This window comes from Myotis yumanensis, unplaced genomic scaffold (assembly GCF_028538775.1).
Source record: "Myotis yumanensis isolate MYYU_CA2020_CCGP unplaced genomic scaffold, mMyoYum1.0.hap1 SCAF_2, whole genome shotgun sequence".
Taxonomy (NCBI): Eukaryota; Metazoa; Chordata; class Mammalia; order Chiroptera; family Vespertilionidae; genus Myotis; species Myotis yumanensis.
In genome coordinates, this window is record NW_027223753.1 from 91,200,114 (window position 1) to 91,214,067 (window position 13,954).

The 13,954-nt window shown below is 40.7% G+C and overlaps 1 protein-coding gene and 1 non-coding gene across 6 annotated transcripts in view; both read right to left on the reverse strand.

Moving 5' to 3' along the window:
- Positions 1–13,954, reverse strand: part of FARS2 (phenylalanyl-tRNA synthetase 2, mitochondrial) — a 540,234-nt gene that overhangs the window by 274,005 nt on the left and 252,275 nt on the right. The gene's annotated exons all lie outside the window — the stretch shown is intronic.
- On the reverse strand, positions 675–804 carry LOC139004758 (small nucleolar RNA SNORA76). Its single transcript, XR_011470576.1, has one exon. It is a non-coding gene; the product is annotated as a small nucleolar RNA SNORA76 (small nucleolar RNA).

Consider the following 13,954-nt stretch of genomic DNA (forward strand, 5'->3'; position numbering starts at 1 on the left):
GGTTTCTGATGCTTGAAACTAGGAGTGTTGGCTAATATCCCATTATTATTATCTCTTATGGTTGCATTACTATGTGGGTAAGCCAAAAAATGCCATAGATAAAGCATACTTAGATTATAGCAAAGCATTTTGCTTAAGTCTCTTAAGATTTCCTCATAGAGGGCTCAATTGTTCACTTAGTTGGACTTGAAACTTGTGGAACCAATATATGCAAAACTGTTCTGATTAACAAATATGCACCCATGGAGAGAGGTCTCTTTTGTCATGTTACAAGCCCTGAACTGCCCCTAGTCTATTTAAGGTTCCCAGCAGGCATTCAGAGGAATGAGAGGCATGCTTACCAGACTTCTAGGCCTCTCATAGCTGGAAGAAATAGTTAATATAATAGATGTATGAGTCAAATTCAATGGTCTGAAGAGGCCCAAGAGGATGAATTTAATAAGGAAGATAGAGAGAAGGCCCACTTAGGGCCATAGGCCTCTGTAATGACCTTTATCTTCTGTTTTCCCCCAAATACATTTGGAGATATTACCTAGCCTAGGAAATGAGACTCTTCTGTTTTTCTTTCTGATTTTTAATACTTGTAATTAAGTTTCTTGTACATTGAGCACTTTTATTCCATTTTGTAGATAGGGTATTCTTTCTTTCTTTTTTAACCCAACCCCCACCCCTCACCACGTAGCTCAGGGTTAAAAAGGCCACTGGTGGGGAGCAGACGGCCCCAGTTATGCACAAGCATGTGCTCTGGTGCTGCAGTATGAACCCACACCATGCGCAGGCACAGCGGGGGCTCAACAGCAGCGCGTGGGTATTATTTCTTAATTGTACTGTTCTTAGAGTTATTTGAGAAAGTTGCCCATTTGTAATTAATGAGTTTTTTGATTATTTTGTGTTTAAGAGTCTTGAGGCCTTTGGGCATATGTACCTGAAAATTAAAATTTATTATACTAGCATAATGAAATCAAAATGGTTTTATGTAGTTTCATGATTTATATTTGGAAAGTTATTTAAGTATAATTTATAGGTTATTCCTCACAAGCACAACTGCTTTTGTTTTCCTCATTCTCACCTACAAGAAAATCTCAAGATTTCTTAAATCCTGCTCATGTAACACATTATTTGGCATCTATTATCCTTTCTTGTTATTGCTTCCATTCCTCTTAATTACTGGCTTTGACCAGCAAGTCTAGCCAATTTGGCATGGGCACGGGAAACACATTCACCTCCTTGCCTCTTGCCCACTGTGCCTTTAGAGTGAAGGGACCTTCAGTCCTCTCTGAGTTCAGGGGAGTGTGCAAGAAATAAACTCTGGTTCCGATCCTCCTGCCCTCACTAGCCCTGAGAAGAGAGAATAGGAAAACTCATACTGGATTCTAGCCACAGACACGCCTATAAGAAAAGCCCTGCACAGATGGAGGGTTCAGGGAATTGGCCCAGTCATTAACAAAGAGTAGCTCATTTTTCATTTGGATATTATTTTTATGAGTTCAGATCCCCTGGAAGTGAATCTCCAAAAGATCATGAGGATGGTGGCAGGACTCAAGAATGAAGCTCAGACCCTGTCCTATTACTTATGGAGTCTAGCTCATTGCTTTGTTTCACCATCCACACAGTCATTTTCTCATTCAGCAGACACCGATCAATGTGCCAGACTCTCTACAAGGCACAGAGATGACAAAGATAAGACACAGGCTCTGCACTCAAACAGTTCAAATTCCGCCCATTCATTCTGTCAGACCCCATACACACCGCTTTGGGGAACTTCAGAAGCTTAAAGACTAGGAGGAAAAACAGGCTATGCTATGCTAATAGAGAGGTTCAGAGAAAGTGTTCTTTGAGGTCTGAACAAGTAGAAACTGCTTTAGCTCCATGGCTCTGAGAGCGTTTCATGTAAGGAAGCTGGACAGGACGGAATCAGGCAGGGAAAAGGCAAAGGGACCCTGTGAGTCCACCCCAAAGTGACCACATCTGCCTGTCCTGAAAACAGTAATGTTTCCCTCTTTAGATAACCATAGAATCACTGAATTTAAAAAAAAAAGAAAAAAATGAGGCACTATCTTTGTTTAAAAAGAAAGGGGAGGGGACGGGAAACAAACCAGCTTACCCTTTGCCTTTCCTATAAAACTATATTACTGCTCCTTCTTGCCATCTATCTAGATAATTTCTGTAATCCCCAACCTGACACTGGCAGGCCTCACAAAAAGCTAAAATTAAAATTAACAACATCAGAGCTCCACATTAAATAAGAAAACAAAATTGGGAGACATAATGTATTTTGAGTAAAAGGAAAATAAACCAGAAACTATGTGTATATATAAACATGAGGAGGAATATACATGTGTTATGTGGTGGTATATATAGATACTGTATTGTGGATAATGCTCTTCCCAGTAACCTGTTTAAAACACACACACACACACACACACACACACACAAAAAAAAAAAAAAAAAAAACCCAGTACACTGCAGCAGGTATCCGCATAAAGAAGCCACCCACTTCCTGAGAAAAGTCCTGATGCTCTGCCTACCCTCCTTATGTCCCATTACTTCACAGCTCCAGCAGCAAGCTTGATGTATTACCCTCCTGACATCTTTCCTCACTCATCATCTACTCCCTGGGAAAGTAAGTCCCTTAGATGCCATAAGAACCCCTCACCAGATCCTTAAGAACCCACTTTCCATGTACATGCACCTTTGGAGTCTGTCCCCCATTTTCTGAGCTCCATCTAAATTGTAAAAACTGCCCTAACTGGTTTGCTCAGTGGATAGAGCATTGGCCTGTGAACTGAAGGGTCCTGGGTTCGATTCCGGTTAAGGGCACAATGCTGGGGTTGCAGGCTCTATCTACAGTGGTGGGTGTGCAGGAGGCAGCCAATCAATGATTCTCTTTCATCACTGATGTTCCTGTCTCTCTCTCTCCCTTCCTCTCTGAAATTAATAAGAATATCCTATATAATAAAAGCCTAATAAGCTAAGTGTCTGACCGTTCGACTAGTCGCTATGATGTGCACTGACCACCAGGGGGTAGACGCTCCAACTGGTAGGTTAGCTTGCTGCTGGGGTCTGGCTGATTGGGACTGGGCGAGATGGCCAGACATGCCCTGGAGCCCTTCTGCAGTCCCTCCCCGGCCCCTATCATGCAGCAGTGGGGTCCCTCGGCCTAGCCTGCACCCTCTCGCAATCTGGGACCCCTCAAGGAATGTCGGAGAGCGGGTTTCAGCCCAATCCCCACAGGTCAGGCTGAGGGACCTCACCAGTGCAGGAATCCGTGCACCAGGCCTCTAGTATTTAATATAATAAACAAGCAAACAAACAAACAAACAAACAAACAGTGAAAAACAGAACCACATTTGTTCTGTCACAATTAGCTCATTTCGCCAGTATGCTTACTAAAATTTCTTTGTGAATTTTCATCAGCTACATCATGTAAGCTAGAAACCATTTACTGGACAGAGATCCAGCTGAAATCATGGGTTATTCTGGAGTTCCATGCTAAGGAAGGCTGAAGGAAGTGGAACTGCCAATTGTTCCTCTAAAAGACTTGTTAATTTCATAATGCCCTCTTATTTCCAATGATAGCCACTGTGATTCAAGCTCTCTTGCTTCATGGTTTGGGATACCTTCCCTCTCCTCATCCTGCACACTGCTGCCTGGCTGATCCTCTGATCACTTATTGAATCCTCTTAAACCCATGCCCAAGGACCTACATGCTCTTAACTGCCACCAAAGCCAATTTCCTAATTTTACCCTCCAGGGCTCAAGTCGGATGTCTGTCTCCCTTTTGCCTCAGCCGCCTCCAGCACTGCTCACACTCTCTGAGCTCTCCTCCCTCCCACAGGCTCTGCTCCCATATTCTGCAGGGGACCTCCTCATGGCCCACAGATTCCCCACTGGGCACTCCACATTCTGTCCACCATTCAATCTGTGCTGCCAAATACTCACTCACTTCCAGTTCATTTCTTGCTGAATATCTGCTCACCTTATAGATTCAAATGGTAACAACAACAAAAAAATAAGTTAGGCTAAAGACTATAAGAGAGATCCTGCTGAGAGGAATTCACTTGGGGGATGATTCTCTCTTAGACATGGTTTCCTAAGTGATACCACATCTCAAAACATGGACCACCTAAACTCAAGGCAAAAAGGCTCCTGTCTCCTTGTACATGGCAGTTATGGTTTATATCACACACTTACCTGTTTTCACGGTACTTTATATTTTTGCCCTTTATCTCCTCAAGCAGTTTATAAGTCCCCATTGGGAGATGGAATATGCATTGCAGTGCTAGGGAGTAAGGAGAGGAACTAAAAAATAACTGATTGTGAGATACAGAAGTATATCCTCCTTTAATAAAACCTAATGACTTCTTCACTTTCCATATCTACATATGCAAAACCAGAACTTGCTTACCAGATAGTGTGGATTTGGGAAGAAAAAGGCAACACCTCTGGAGGAGCATAGTCTGGGCATGTCTGTCCAGCCTCAGATACCCATTTGGATGGTCAGGGCTCTAACAGACTGAATGTTTATAAATATACTGTTCTGGGAACTGCTGTACTTTCAAAAAAAATAACAAATCTTACTGTAAAATCCCTAAGAAAAAAAAGCTAAAATATATTCTCCCTGGTTTTGTCTTCCTTCTCTGTTTCTCTGCTCTGTTTGGTCTTCTCTCCACATGTCATCACGATGTACCAGCACCGCCCTCGGAGCCCGACCTGCTTCGTGATCGCAGAGATCACGGACTGCCAGGCCAGCCACTGGAAAATGATCGTGCTTTGAGAAGTAAGCTCCAATTATAACCTCAGCCTCTCTTGAAAGGTATTATCATATTCTCTTAAAACCATCTCGAGACCCTCCTTCCCCCACATATTCCACCCCAACCTACCAAATTGCTCACTCTTGTCTGGGACCTTTCACTTCTAATTGCTTTTCCAAACATAAATGAAAGTACTAAATATTAATAACTGGAAGAAGAGATGAAAAGGAATATGCTTCAAAATCATTTTTAGCCATTTTAAGTCAAAAAGAGCAAAATGTCAGCCTTAAAAAAAAACAACTTCTTTTTTATGAATTGGTGCTATATAGGCAAGAAATAATGCCTCAAAACCCAAGTGGATTTTGAACATAAACATTTCAGTTATGTGTCCAGTTTCTAAGTCAGTGTTAGCCAGTATGACCACATTAACAGGAAAGCTAGTCAGGAAAAGCAGAGGCAAGTAACTGCTATTGTCAACCACACTGCTAATGTGTTAGGTGCCATCAATGTTTGGCTGCCAAGTTCTGAAACCTCTGTCTTTGAAAGTCTGCGAGCACTGTATTCACAGAGAAGGTAGGTGGCAGAAAAAGGCTGGAGAGGTCAGGTGTCTGTGTGAATCAGTTTTTAGAAAGATCTGAAACGCCAAACAGCAGTGTGTGTGCACTCCAATGTGTAAAGCTGGAAAAAAGTAATGCTGGGTTGAAAAATCAAAGCCACTTACAGTAGCTACACATCCAGGAAAGAGGGGCAGTCTTTAAATATATAGTTAGCTTTTTAGCCTCTCCATGTTGAAAGCTCCGAATTGCCAAGAGCAACACCAAAGATTTATTGTTATAGTCAGATTTCTCCTGCTATCATATTGTTCCCAAACTTTCAGAGGAATTTTTCAAAAGCGATTTTCACAAATGCCTAAGTGACTAACCACTGCACGAAGGCTTTGTTCACTTGTTGCCACATCTCCTAGCTAAATCTGCTCTGTCCATCCAAAAACAGACCCTTCCCTGGTCCAAAGCATTATTAGTAATGTTATCAACAGGTATTAAGAACTCTAGCTGACCATTTGGAAAAGCTATCTGTAGAATGATACATTAGAAAGCTTCAGGCAGTGGTAGGAGGTTCTAGATACAAAAACACGAGGAGGGGCTCACAGAATCGTACACAGAAAACAGCTGTTATGACAAGTGGTGCACTAGGGACTGGCTGGATTCACTCCTCTGCCTTACCCCAGGCCCACGCTCTCTACTTGACTATCTGAACGCTGGCTGGCATTCATTAATCTTGAGAGTTTAGGTTTAGACTTATGGTGGGGTGCCTGGCCTTGTGTTTCCATCTGAAGAGAAATTCCAGTAGAGCAACTCTGACCTCCTACTCTACCCATTACTGAATCCTTGTTGCAGGAGTAAGTTAGCTGATTGGTCCATATTTCTGGGTGGGATGGAACTAATATATTAAAAGACTTCAAACATTAGGAATTTGCTTTTTTCCTATGCTTACACCTCAACCAGATGAAAGACTATGCCTGTTATGCCAACCCCGCCCACCCTTTAGGTGGGCTGCAGAAGACGGAAGGAGGTGGCAGGGAGGAAGTGATAGTGCATCCTCTTAGATGGAGATGTAAAACCAGGTTGTCCAATCAGCTTAGGAGAAATAAAATTGACATTCTCTTTCATCCATGTGCGTTGGTGTCTTATTCTTAATTTACTATAAACTCAGGAGGATAAGAAATGACTCTGGCTGCAATTGATAGCAATTAAACTTGAATTCACAAAAGCAAAAGGTTAATTTACTATAAAAATGTTCAGGCGACAGGTGGAACTAAGGGAAGCCTCAGGAAAAACTGCACCCGGGAAATTAAATCTTATTCTGCCTCTCATTTTGCATCTTCCTTCTTCTTTTTCTCTCTGTCTATTGACTCTCAAGTCCAAAGTATGAAACACATGGCGACCAAATGCTCCCTGGCTTCACTTATGATAGCTTCAGGCACTGAAAAGAGACTGCAAAGTCGGTTGTCTTAAATCTAAAACTCCTCTGCAAAATCTGTATTGCCCCAACCCTGTCAACTGTCTCGGATGGAGTGGAGCTACTCAATTCTGGAAGAGGTTGTGGTGGAGCAAGCTGGCTAAGGCACAACTAGCCTGAGGACCATGCTGGATGGGTGAAGGAACCCCAGGGGAAGAGTCTCTGAGATAGCAATCCCTTTACAATCTGACCTGAACATGATGAATCCTGCCATGTTTCAAGCCTAAAGATTCACCAAAGCTATGAATGAGTGAAACATCCATATAATTTATTATTTAAACCAAGTCCATTTTGAGAGTGAAAATAGGTGTTGCAGATAATTAAATTTATTTTTTTTAATAATTGCTTATTGAAAAACTAGTTTTCTTATATTAATGGATCTATAAAATCACTTCATTCAGAAACTATTTCCAAAAACAAAATTCTTTATAAAAAAAGAAAGGTCTGTGTATATTAAAGCAAAATAGAATAATTTCTGTTAAGTTTATGAACCTTTAAAAGTAATATAATCAATAATTGGTCTTGGCATATATTTACAAACTTTGTTCAGTTTCATAACTGTACATTTTTTATTTCATCTCTAGTGTTTTTCTAAAAGTATATGCTTTCAATATGACCTCAGCATTTAATTTTTTGTTAGGAAATTGCCTGCAGTCTTCTTTGAAGTTAAATTTTGTACAACTTGAGATTGTTGGCACCTTCAAAAGACTCTTCTGTGAAGACCACTCTAGTTTTGACTTTTAAAAACACCCTTTGAGATCCTATGACATGCTCAGAGCAGGTCCTACCAAATAGGGAATATTATCAATTCTATTTTTTAATGTAGTGCATAAATATTTCAGCCATAATACTTTCAAAGGAACTGTCACTCTGCCTCAATTCAGAGGTCTTTAACAACTATGCTAACAAGACCAGGCTCTCCATATAAATTGTCTCTATTAATGATTCTTTTGAATGTTTTGCCAAATTTAAATGATGCAATATTATAAACCATCTCAATGTCATTCCATTGTGCCACAACATAATATTTTTTCCAATTAAGTACAGAAGTTACAGAAAAAAAAAAATTCTTTCCATAGTAGAGCTATTCTAAATCAGAATTACAGAATTTAAAAATTAAATTTTGTGGACCATTGGGCCCTCATCACATACATTTTTCAGTCCCTGCTTGCTTTTGTGAGAATATATTACAGTATCTTCTCACTTTCAGGCCTCGTTCTTTAATTCCAATTCTCTAAAAGCTTCAAATGCTGATGCTTTTGGTGTTCCATTAATTGAATGCTTTTATTAAAGATTTCCAACTGGTTCTGGGGGAAAATGCAGACAAATGTAAAGGAATCGTACTTTCAATAATGAATAGTTAGGAAGATACAAATTAGTTTTTCAAAGCCTGCTACATTGTTAAAATTCAGCTGATGAGAGGCAGCAAAGAGAGCAAGTATGTTCTTGCCAAACTGATGTATTTTTTTGAAGCTTTGTTGCAAAAATATTATAGTGAGATATGTATGTATGCATATACATATGTGCATACATACATGTATATATTACTCATACTCAATTCCAAGAATATTTCTGCTTCACTTTTCTAAATTTAGTAATATAAGTGTTATTTTTATTAAAACACTGTACTCCACAAAAACTTAATATATTATCATTGCAAAACTAAATAACTTGTCCATAAATGTTGAATTTTTGGATTGGAATTACAATTGCAAGTTCAATAACATCAGATGTGTTCCCTTAGACAGAATAAACTTCTGAAAGCTTTCCTTTGATCTCATGATTTGGATGAGAGAGGAAAAAAACGGAAAAATTATTGAAATTAATTTAATTTTCTACTTATGTATCTAAGATGACACTGATATAAAACTGGTATGATCGCCGAAACCGGTTTGGCTCAGTGGATAGAGCGTCGGCCTCCGGACTGAAGGGTCCCGGGTTCGATTCCGGTCAAGGGCATGTACCTGGGTTGCGGGCACATCCCCAGTAGGGGGTGTGCAAGAGGCAGCTGATCGATGTTTCTCTCTCATCGATGTTTCTAACTCTCTATCTCTCTCCCTTCCTCTCTGTGAAAAATCAATAAAATATATTAAAAAAAAAAAAACTGGTATGATTGCAATTGTTTGTAAAATTCTCTTGCTAATGGAGCCAAGATATTAACAAGTACAACTACAGTTTTTACTTGTATATAAGAAAACTTAAACTCCAAAATAAGTGAAATTAACTTAGAACAACAGTTATTTGACCTAAATGAAAAGCCATTCTTCAAAAAACATTATGTAAAAGTGCCACATGTGTTAAACTCTCTTCTCTGGAATGATTAGGATAGATGCCAATGCTCTGCAACAGATGTATTTCTTTGGGTTTTCTTATGGTCAGTGACACTGTTATGGCCCTCATGTGAATGGTTAATATCGACAGGGTACACATTCAGTATCAACTTTCTTGAAAAATGGAAATCTGGTAATTCATTTTTTCTTAAAAAGGGCACTTTTTTGGTAAGGAAAGCATAACTGCTACTAAAGGGTTTATTAAAAAATTACTAAAAAGTAAAATAAATGAATAGCTTCAGAGTTATACAATGTGCCAACCCCACATAGCAAGTACTACTTTCTGTACCTATAGGTTTGAGTGCACAACTGTTTGCTTCTTTCCTGTACACATTTCAACCTACAATTTGTTATAATTCTCACTGCCCAAGCTGACTGAAGGCCAGTGGTGCAGGTGTCCTGGAAGCTATGAAATGGGCCCTGACACAGTTGGCTGATAGACCACATAGCTGGCAGAGATAACAGTTTCTAATACTTTCCCACCACCATGCTGGACTGGGAGGAGTTGACTGCCCCAGCTAGTAGTGGCTTGGTGCATTCGTTGAGAACACCCTGCATGCCATCCTTAAAGGGCACTGTTGAATAAGTTGCATCTTGAAAGGCTTGGGGAAAGACAGGAAGGTTATTGTTGGTCAGATTAAGATTTCATAGAGAATGCAGTTCACTGCTCATGTATCTCATATACTACTAGAGGCCACCAGAGCAGAGAGGGAAGTACAAAGCTACAACCAGTGAATGCATGAATGGGTGGAAAAGAAACTCCATGGGTGTCTTCCTTTCTTTCTTTCTTTCTTTCTTTCTTTCTTTCTTTCTTTCTTTCTTTCTTTCTTTCTTTCTTTCTTTCTCTTTCTCTCTCTCTCTCTCTCTCTCTCTCTCTCTCTCTCTCTCTCTCTCTCTCTCCAAAATCAGTAAATGAAGGATTAAAGAACATGTATGCATAGCCCATGGTCACAGATAACAGTGTGGGGAGGGCCAAGGCACGTGGGGCAGGGGCTGGGTGGAGGTGGGCGTCGGGGGTGGGGGGAGGGAATGGGGAACATCTGCAATAGTGTCAAAAATAACATATAAAAATCAATACAATTTGCCAGCCGGTGTGGCTTAGTGGTTGAGCGTCAACCCATGAACCAAGAGGTAATTGGTTTGATTCCTGGTTAGGGCACATGCCTAGGTTGGGGGCTCAATCCCCAGTGTAGGGCATGCAGGAGGCAGCCAATGATTCTCTCTCATTAATGACATTTCTATCTCTCCCTCTCCTTCTCTATTCCTCTCTGAAATCAATCAACATATATCTTTTAAAAAGCAATACAATTCAAAGGAAAAGTAAACTAATTAAATCTTGGAAAATTTTTAAATGAGAAATCCAAGACAATGTTAATTTGGAAGGTATAAAGGCATAAACTGGGGGTGTCCTGAGCAAACTGACATGTGCGGGGGTCACCCTTCAATAAAAAACTGCTAAGGAAATGTAATTGAGCCTGGCTGGCATGACTCAATGGTTGAGCGTCAACCTATGAACCAGGTGGTCACAGTTCAATTCCCAGTCCGGGTATATGCGCAGGTTTCGGGCTCAATCCCCAGTGGCGGGTGTGCAGGAGGCAGTCGATTGATGATTCTCTCTCATCATTGATGTTTCTCTCTCTGTCTCTGTCTCTCTCTCTCTCTCTCTCTCTCTCTCTCTCCCATGCCCTCTGAAATCAATAAAAACATATTTTAAAAAAAGAAAGAACATGTAATTGACATAGCCAAAAATCGCAGAGTGAGGACTTCCTAACGATAAGGCATATGTGAAGAGCTTCACAGGAACCTCCTATCTAATGCCCCCGTGAGCACAGCTATGAACTGGGTCTTCTTTCTACAGCAGATTGATTTCCTTCCATTTTCTTAGTGCAAAGCTGAGGAACTCAAGGCATTACCCAAGTCTCTGAGGTCTTTGAGAGAGACGGATCATCTCTCTCTCAGGGATTTGGATCTTGAGTAAAACGTCACAGGGACAAAAAGTGCTTTCTTTTAAGTCATTTGGTGGCACCACCTTGGAGGGGCTGTCCTAGAGCCCAGCGCCATCCTGGTTCCTATCCTTGAAGACTCACTATTTGAGTCCTCACTAATTCTATGAATTACTCAGTGTCCTGTTAATACATTCCAATCCACCTCCTTTCCATTTAAGTTGCCACAATTGGTTTCTGTAGCTTACAGCCAAAGCTCCCAGACTCCCTCAGAAATGAAATCCACGTCTGTCTGACTCCAAAGTCCATGCTCTTATCATAGTAGCCTGGTATTTCCTTAGCCACCACCTGTGCCAGACAGGCCCCCACTTGGCTTTGCCCTGACAGGAACACACTGGAAGGAAACAGCACAGACCTCTCCTGAGGAAGCCTCCTCTTGAGCACATGGCTTTGCCCCATTCTTGCCTGGTTCGGCTAGCCTTGATTTTCCCCGGGCTGTCCGGGAGAGACACTTTTGAATGTGTTATCTTCTTCCTCAAATCTTATTTAGTCTGCATTCTGCTTTAACAGAATCACAGGCAGCTATAAGCAGCCTTGAGAAAAGCAGTATTTCTATGAATACTTTCTCAGCCTCCACATCAGCCTCTTTCTCAAAGATGCTGATGAAAAGGCAGTACCCAAGTGGCCAGAATTTCTCACTGTACCGCACACACTTTTCCAAGCTGGAGAAAATAAAGTTTCCTGGAGGAGAGGAGGGAGGAAAATGGTAACACAGCTGAATAACAGAGAACTGGATCACATACCCAACAGGCTTTTCAAATGATGTCAAATGGCAAAACTGCTGATGCAAAGAATCATGTAAAAATTATATCTTCATAAAAAGACATTTGCAAAGGACACTGCCTCTAAAATTGCTACCTCAGCATGGTACAACTGGCACTTACTTCTGCCAAAATTTCAGATGCCCCTTATAATCATTTACCCAGAGGGAAGAGAAAAGGCACTGAGAAGGAAACAAGCACATCGAGAAAGCTGAAAACCAACACAAAATGAACAGGAAATATAAGTCATTGCTATACCCAAAGTTTAAGTAGCTAGTGACTACTGTTTGAGTCAGCTTTAGTCTTTCAAAGTAAAAGAGAAACATAGGATCTCATCATACATATTCTGGCACCCAGAACTGGATAAATGGCTTTGTACCAGTTTTCTATTTCTGTACCAATGACATCAGCAAGCTAAAGGAACCAAACTGGGAGAAAATGATCCCAAAGTCTGGACTACAGCAAACACTGAGAACTCTATGAGGAACTTAGAGGAAGTGTGGATTTTCTACAGGCCTATTTTCTGACTATATATAATTTAGAGCAGTTACCATAGTTACAATCCATTTAACTCACTCATCTTATGGATGAGCGTGTTGAGGCCCAGAGAGATTAGCTTACTTGCTCCAAGGTCACAAACCCAACTGGTGGTAGAACTGATATCAGAAATCAAGCCTCCTAGTCCCACTCTCAACTACTCTTTCCTTTGCACCAGGTTGCCCTCGTTCACATGAGTTAGGTCTGAAGAATTCTCGTGATTAAACATGGGGCCACCAGTTCCGGTCAGGTCTGTACAAGCTGTGTGCGCACACCCGCAACCATGTCTAAGGGACCTGCAGTTGGCATTGATCTTGGCACCACCTACTCTTGTGTGGGTGTATTCCAGCATGGAAAAATGGAAATAATTGCCAACGATCAGGGAAACCGAACCAACCCAAGTTATGTTGCCTTTACTGATACTGAGCAATTGATCAGTGATGCTAAAATGAATCAAGTAGCGATGAATCCTACCAACACAGTCTTTGATGCCAATCGCTTGATTGGACATAGATTTGATGATGCTGTTGTCCAATCTGACCTGAAGCATTGGCCTTTCATGGTGGTGAATGATGCTGGCAGGCCCAAGGTCCAAGTAAAATACAAGGGAGAGACACCTCCATTAGAGGTGTCATCCATGGTTTTGACAAAGATGAAGGAAATCACAGAAGCCTACCCTGGGAAATCGTCAAAAGCTTGATGACAAGGGCAAAAGGAGAAAAATGCAGAGCCTAAAATCTCTATCACTGAAATAAACATATCATCTAAGGTAAACTAGAACCAACTACTTTATTATCAGAGCAGGTTGTATTCCCAATTTAGAACTCTAAAATATTTTTTAAAAAGTAACCACTTCTTATCCTTTAAAATTGGTTTGTTTTTAAAATATATTTTAATTATTTCAGAGAGGAAGGGAGAGGGAGAGAGAAACATCAATGATGAGAGAGAATCGTTGATTGGCTGCCTCCTGCATGTCCCCCATTGGGGATCAAGCCTGCAATCCAGGCATGTGCCCAGACCTGGAATCGAACCATGACGACCTCCTGTTTCATAGGTCGACACTCAACCACTGAGCCACACCGGCTGGGCTAAGATTTGTTTTAAATCTCATTCAGTGAAACTACAAGTAGTATGGAATTGCCTAATTCAACAAACATTTAAGCCCTAAACACCTCCAGAGAGACCCCATACCCCCTGGAGTCCCCAGCACAGCAGCTAAAGCAGATGGGTTTGACAGAGGTTTTATCCCTCTCCAAACTGGCTCTAGAGCTGTATAATTAGCTACACGATCCCTAAATTATAGCAGTTTGGGGAAAGGGGACTGAAAACTATTTGTTTGTTCACAATGAACTATAATGTAAAATACTTAATTGGCTTCAGATGCTCTAGCTCCTCAAACAATGAAAGGTTAATGAATTACTTATTTGGGGTAGAAGAAAATAAATTAAGGATTACACCTTTAAAGTAGACATTTTCTAAAATTCTACTTAAGATGATACTATGAGTAATAAGATTACCCATATCTGCAGCTCTCAATCAGAATAACTTTG